Raw genomic sequence first — 6,414 nt, 5'->3', positions numbered from 1 at the left:
ACAAGGCTTTCTCCTTGCGCAAGTTAGTTATATGCTGATTATAACCTGCTGTGTAAAAAACTGCCCCCAGACTTGGTAGCTGGATTAGTCAGTGTTCTCCAGGGAAACAGAACCAAGAGGAGATTATATATAAAAATTTATTATAGGAATGGGCTCACATGGCTATGGAAGCTGAGAAGTTCCACCATCTGCCATCTGTTAGCTGGAGAACCAGGAAAGCTGGTGGTGTGATTCAGTGCAGTCTGAAGGCCTGAGGATATTGATGGGGTAAGTCCTAGTCCCAAATCCTGAGCATTAGGGCTCTGATAGTGTGAGTCCTGATCTGAGTCTGAAGGAGGTCCTGGAACCAGGGGCACTGATGTCCATGACGGGAGAAGAGGATCTCTTGGTTTGAGCAAAGAGAGGAAATGTGCCTTCTTCTGCCTTTTTTTTTTTTTTTTTTTTTTTTTTTCTTTTTAGGGCTGAATATGTAAGTTCCCAGTTCAGAGGTCAAATCAGAACCACAGCAATGCCAGATCTAAGCCGCATCTGCGAGCTAGTCCACAGCTCACTTCAACGCCGGATCCCTAATCCACTGAGTGGGGTCAGGGATGGAACTCGCATCCTCAGACACTATGTCAGGTTCTTAACCCACTGGGTCCCAGTGGGAACTTCTCCTCTGCCTTTTTGTTCTATTCAGTCCCTTGATAGATCGAGCCGTGATCGCCTGCCTTGGTGAAGGGTGATCTTCCTGACTCGGGCTACCAATTCAGACACTTCTCTCTTCTGGAAACATTTTCACAGACATGGGAGGGAGAAATAATGTTTCCCCAGCTTTGGGATCCACCCTTAGTCCAGCCACGCTGATACGTAAAAGGAACCATCGCAAGTCAACCTCTCTCAACCACACAGGTCCCCTGACACCGCCCTTGCTCTTCAATAAAGGCAGCAACAAAGTCATCATTCCATGTCACATGATAGAACCGTGCTTCAGGCAAACGAAAAGGCACTGATCCCATCCTGGAAGCGGAGGTGATGTCTCCGGGATGTTTCCTCCTCTCCCGCCGGCCTGCACCTTAAATACCAGGATGTGAAATTAACAATGTCATTAGTAAATACTGACATCGAGTCAGCGCATTTTATGTTACGTGATAAGGGAATAAGAGAGGAAAGAAAACCAAGATATTTGCCTAATATATGTATAAGTACACAAATGTATTCATAGCAACTAAGGAGGAAATAGTCACCATAATTACAGCTCTTGATGTTTTGCAACTGGTCACATGGTCATAGTCGGTATTAATTAAATATTTTATTTTATTTTATTATTTTCTTTTGCAGCTGCCCCTCTGGAAGTTCCTGGGCCAGGGATCAAATCTGTGTCAGAGCTGAAACCCACACCACAGCCGCAGCAACGCTGGATCCTTTTTTTTTTTGTCTTTTGTCTTTTCAGGGCTGTACCCGAGGCATATGGAGGTTCCCAGGCTAGGGGTCTAATTGGAGCTGTAGCCGCTGGTCTATGCCAGAGCCACAGCCATGCCAGATCCGAGCCGCGTCTTCGATCTACACCACAGTTCACGGCAACGCCGGATCCTTAACCTGCTGAGAGAGGAGGAATTGCAACTTCATGGTTCCTGGTTGGATTCGTTTTCGCTGCGCCACAACGGGAACTCCAAAACCAAGTTCTGCATTTTTTTTTTATTTAACTTTTTTGTTCTTTTTAGGGCTGCATCTGTGGCATGTGGAAGTTGCGAGGCTAGGGGTCTAGCTATGTCTGCACTTACGCTGCAGCTCGTGGCAATGCTAGATCCTTAACCCACTGAGTGAGACCAGGGTCAAACCCGCATCCTCATGGATACAAGTCAGGTTCTTAACCCACTGAGCCATAACTCCTGGGTCAATGCCTGATCCTTAACCCACTGCTCTGGGCTGGTCATTGAACTGGCACCCCCACAGAGACAAGCTGGATCATTGACCCCTGGTGCCACAGCAGGACTCCCATAGCTGGTATTTATAACTACCTTTCTTTCCTATGCATTCTGCATACCCTTTGCCTGCAGGAAGCACCCCAGTTGAGATGGTCCTGCCTGGACTAGTTGTAATTTTCCACTGACCTTAATTACAGGGCCTGGCGATCCGGAGAGATGTCTTGAGGGATCTCCTGGATTCCAGACCTTCTCTACCTCCGCTGTGGAGCAGCAGGTCCATGTCCTCTTGGTAATCAGAATCCATCACCCCAGCCAACACCATAACTCCCTTATTTGCCGGCTGATTCAGAGGCTTGAGGAGCCCATAGTGACCAGGTGGCCGTCTTAGCTTCCCCATCAAAGGAATCATCGTGTGACACCTGGTGGAAGCATTTGTCCCTCTGTAAGTAAGACCACTAGCCCAGCAGAGCAGACGGTCATGGGACAAGGAAACAAACATTTGGCTAGAGGGTCACGAAGGGGGTACTAGTGGATGGTATCGTTCTCACTTCCGCCCCTCGATGCCTGGACCGTGAATCTGGCAAGTGGAGAAGCAGGATCACATATTGGACTCCGATGCAGAGCATGTGCAGCCTTCTGAGAATCTTGCATCTGCCCTGCAAGGTATTGCCATCTAGCTGGTACCATGACTGAGTCTTTTATTTTGTTTTTTTTAAGGCCACACCAGCAGCAAATGCCCAGGGATCACACCCAGCCACACTTGTGACTTGCCCACAACTGGGACAATACCAGCTCCTTTAATCCAGGGATCGAACTCACACCTCCACAGTAACCTGAGACACTGCAGTGGGACTCTTTCTTTCTTTCTTTCTTTCTTTCTTTCTTTCTTTCTTTCTTTCTTTCTTTCTTTCTTTCTTTTGCTTTTTAGGGCTACGCCTGAGGCATATGGAAGTTCCCAGGCTAGGGGTCAAGTCGGAGCTACAGCTGCTGGCCTACACCACAGCAACAGCAACGCGGGATCCGAGACTCATCTGCCACCTATACCACAGCTCATGGCAATGTCAGATCCTTAACCCACTGAGCAAGGCCAGGGATTGAACCTTTGTCCTCATGGATACTAAGCAGGTTCATTACTGCTCAGCCACAGTGGGAACTCCAACAGTTTATTATTACTGTTCCTATTTCTGTGGGTTGACTAGACTCAGCTGGATGGGTTTCTCTTGGGATTTCTCATGGGATCACAGCCAGATAGTGGCTTGGGTTGGAGTCACCTGAAGGGCTCGACAGGGCTGGTTGTCCAAGGTGGCTTCGTCACGTGCAGGTCTGGTGCCTCATTTGAGATGCTAGAGGAGCTGTGGGCTCCCCCTCTTCATGCAGCCTCTCCACGCGGCCAGCTTGTGTTTCCTTATGGCAGGGAGGACAGTTGCCTATCATACAGAGTGAGTGTTCCAAGAAGCCTAGGTAGAAGTGACAAGGTTTCTTAAAGACCTAGCCTTCAAGGTCAGCCAGCATTGCCTGCATTATGTCCTGTTGGTCAAATGCAAGTCATACCCCTAAGTCCAGATTCAAGAGGAGGAGAGGTAGTTTACTTGGGGCGGGGAGGAGGGGGGGCGTCCATCTCTGGAGACAAGTTTACTACCAGGCTGAAGAGACATGCCGTCCTGGTTCTGCTGGTCATCCTTGGACAAGTGTCTTGACCTTTCTGGGTTTTAGCTATCTTAGATGTAAAATGACAGAAATGGACTAGACATCTCGAAGATTCCCTTGGCACCGACAGGCATGGGCTTGGCTCCCAGAAGCGCAAGGGGAACCCTGCTTTCCAGGCTTGGCTTCTGGTGGGGTAGGTGGGCCAGTTGCCCACCTCAAATCCCAGAGCCCATGTCCCCCAGCTGAGTTCCCAGACTTGAGAACTGAGAACCGGTGGGGCTTGAAGTCCGGAGCTTTGGGGGAAAAAAATCGCCCTCCCCAGCCATCCCTAGGTGCCTTCCTCACAAGTTCATTACCATTGAATTTAATAACCAAATGTCATCCAAATGCCATTTATTCTGTCTTCTCACCATGGATGTACCTATTTATTTTGTATTTCAAATGAATCATTCATGCTGTCCTTTGGGGCTTTATTTTGTAATCTTTCGACAAGTTCCCACAAGTTGAAAACGATGCCGTATTGAACATAATACCTTCCCAGCCCCCTCACAAGGAGTCCTTCCCTGAAAGCGTCTCTGCTGAACTTCTCTGTGCAGGAGGCCAGCCCCAGGCACTGTCCACCTTTCTGGCGGATAATGGAGAGAGTGGTGCAAAAGTCTGCTCCTCCCTGGAGTCCAAACACTTCTTCAGCAAGATTCTCAAATATGCAGGTCAAGGGCAGAGGCAGGTAAGCAGGAAAGCTCAGGATGGGCTCCGCAGTGACTGCACCTCGGCTTGAGTTCTTCTTTTTAATTTAACTTTATGGGCTAGAGTTGATTTCCAACGCCGTATTAATGTCACGTGTACAGCAAAGTGAATCAGTCATGCCTATAAATATATCCATTCGTTTTTCCCAGGTAGGTTGTTACAAACTATTGAGAGATTTTCCTGTGCTACTTGAGGTATGACTTTGCCCCTGGAGTTTTGACTCAGCCTTGGGCCTTCATGCCCTTGGGCAAATGGCTTAACCACGCTGAGCCTCTGTTTCCTCCTCTGTAAAATGGGAAGCTAATAGGTGTCAGCATCAGTGGGGTTGTTGTGCAGAGGCAGTGGGCTGGGGCGTGTCCAGTCTTTCCCCAGCTCCAGGCACGTGGTTAGTGCTCCCTAAATTAGTGGCGAGCTCATTTTATCCTGAACTCAAAGTAGAACCGCGTGACCCCAATCAGCCCTTGCCAAGCAGGGGATGGAAGGTTAGAGGGCCCGAGGAACTGAGTGTAACAGGCACGCTGGGGCACCTGCCAGGGTGGTGGCTGACTCTGTCCCCTAGGTGGGAGGCTCTGGTCTCCAGCTCCAACCCTGGCCTCCTCCCCAGGCTTCTTTGCTGTGACCCAAGAACTGGCTGATGAGCCAGCAACCCCGAGAGGGGCCACCCATCTCAGAGGTAGATGGCAACTTGGCTTGGAACCAAATCCCACATGGGTATTACAAAGTCTCATTGTGCCTCCAGGTAGCTGTATGGGTTGTGCCACAGAGCCAGGAAGGCTCCGAGCCAGGCTGGCTTTGACATGGCTGCGGAGTCCCCACCCCAAGATTCTGATTCCTAAACCTGGAGTGGGATCTGGGGTGAATCCCAGGAGGCTCAGAACTACAGCCTTCTGTGTGTCCTTCTCTGACCCAGAAGCTTCTTAGGCTTCTTGGAGTCCTAAAAAAAAGTGTGTGTATGTATATGCATGTATATGTATATACATAATTAGCTTTAATCATATATATTATAGATTAGTATATATATTAGCTTTAATAATACATTGCATTTAACCCAATATCATATACATTTTTGGCTTTTCTAATTACCAGATCAGCAGCCATACAATGACGGAGACTAGGCAGACACAGAAAAATCCGCTGGGGAGAAAATGCCAACCCCCTCCCCAGGAAGTGCTAACATTCTTAGTGATTCACTCTTGGTCCTCTGTCTGTGTGTATATTGCACATACTGTATAGTTGCGCATTGTGCTGTTTCAGCCTGTCTTTTGGGTTAAGGGAATAATGCCCGTAAAATGCTCCTTGTGCCTAGGAGTTTCAGTGTCTGCCCTGTCCCCTGTCCCCACTCTGGGACCGGCTCGATACAGTCTTCCTCTCTCAGACAGACATCTCTTTGTCTTCCCTCTCTTGGACCTTCGTGTGCAGCCAGCACCTGCCGGCACCTGCCGATCCCTCCTCCTAAAACGCGTTCCCTGGACTCTCTCGTCCCCTCAAGCCATTTGTCCGAGTTTCCTTTTTAATTGACGGTGAACTTTCCGAAAAACTCTGCCTCCCCTCCCCATCCCTCTTATCTCATCTTAACATATTCACTTCCCGACCCCCAAACTCAGGCTTTTGCCCCTCCTGCCCCCTCAGAGGCTCGAGGGCCATACCGCCGTCCAAGAGAACTAGGACGCCGGCCACGTACAGAATTCAAATTTTTCCAGCAGCCGTATTCAAAACATACAAAGAGACAGTTAATGTTAGCTTTAATAATACATTTCACTTAACCCGAGATCATTTCAGCCTTTTAATCAATACAAAAGTGACCAAGGAGATATTTTGCATTCTCTTTTACTTTTTTTGGGTGGCAACTCTTTGAGGTCTGGTGTGTGTTTTAACTTCTAGCACATTTCCATTTGGATCAACCATATTTCAAGGGTTCAATTGCCATGTGTGGCCAGAGACTGCAGTGCTGGATGGCACTTATCGAGGGCAGGCACCAGGATAAAACCCAAACACCTCTTTTCTTTTCAGGGAGTCAATTTCTGTAGTTCTTGGGTCCAGCAGAGCTTTCTGCCTCTGATTTCACCTTCACATGGTTTTTTTTTTTTTTTTTTTTTTTTTTTTTGTCATCTTT

This window comes from Sus scrofa, chromosome 6, assembly GCF_054392235.1.
Source record: "Sus scrofa isolate SSC_HxYL_T2T_F1_AM1 chromosome 6, Sscrofa_HxYL_maternal_Yorkshire_Landrace_v2.0, whole genome shotgun sequence".
Taxonomy (NCBI): domain Eukaryota; kingdom Metazoa; phylum Chordata; class Mammalia; order Artiodactyla; family Suidae; genus Sus; species Sus scrofa.
Note: the sequence above shows the minus strand (reverse complement) of the source record.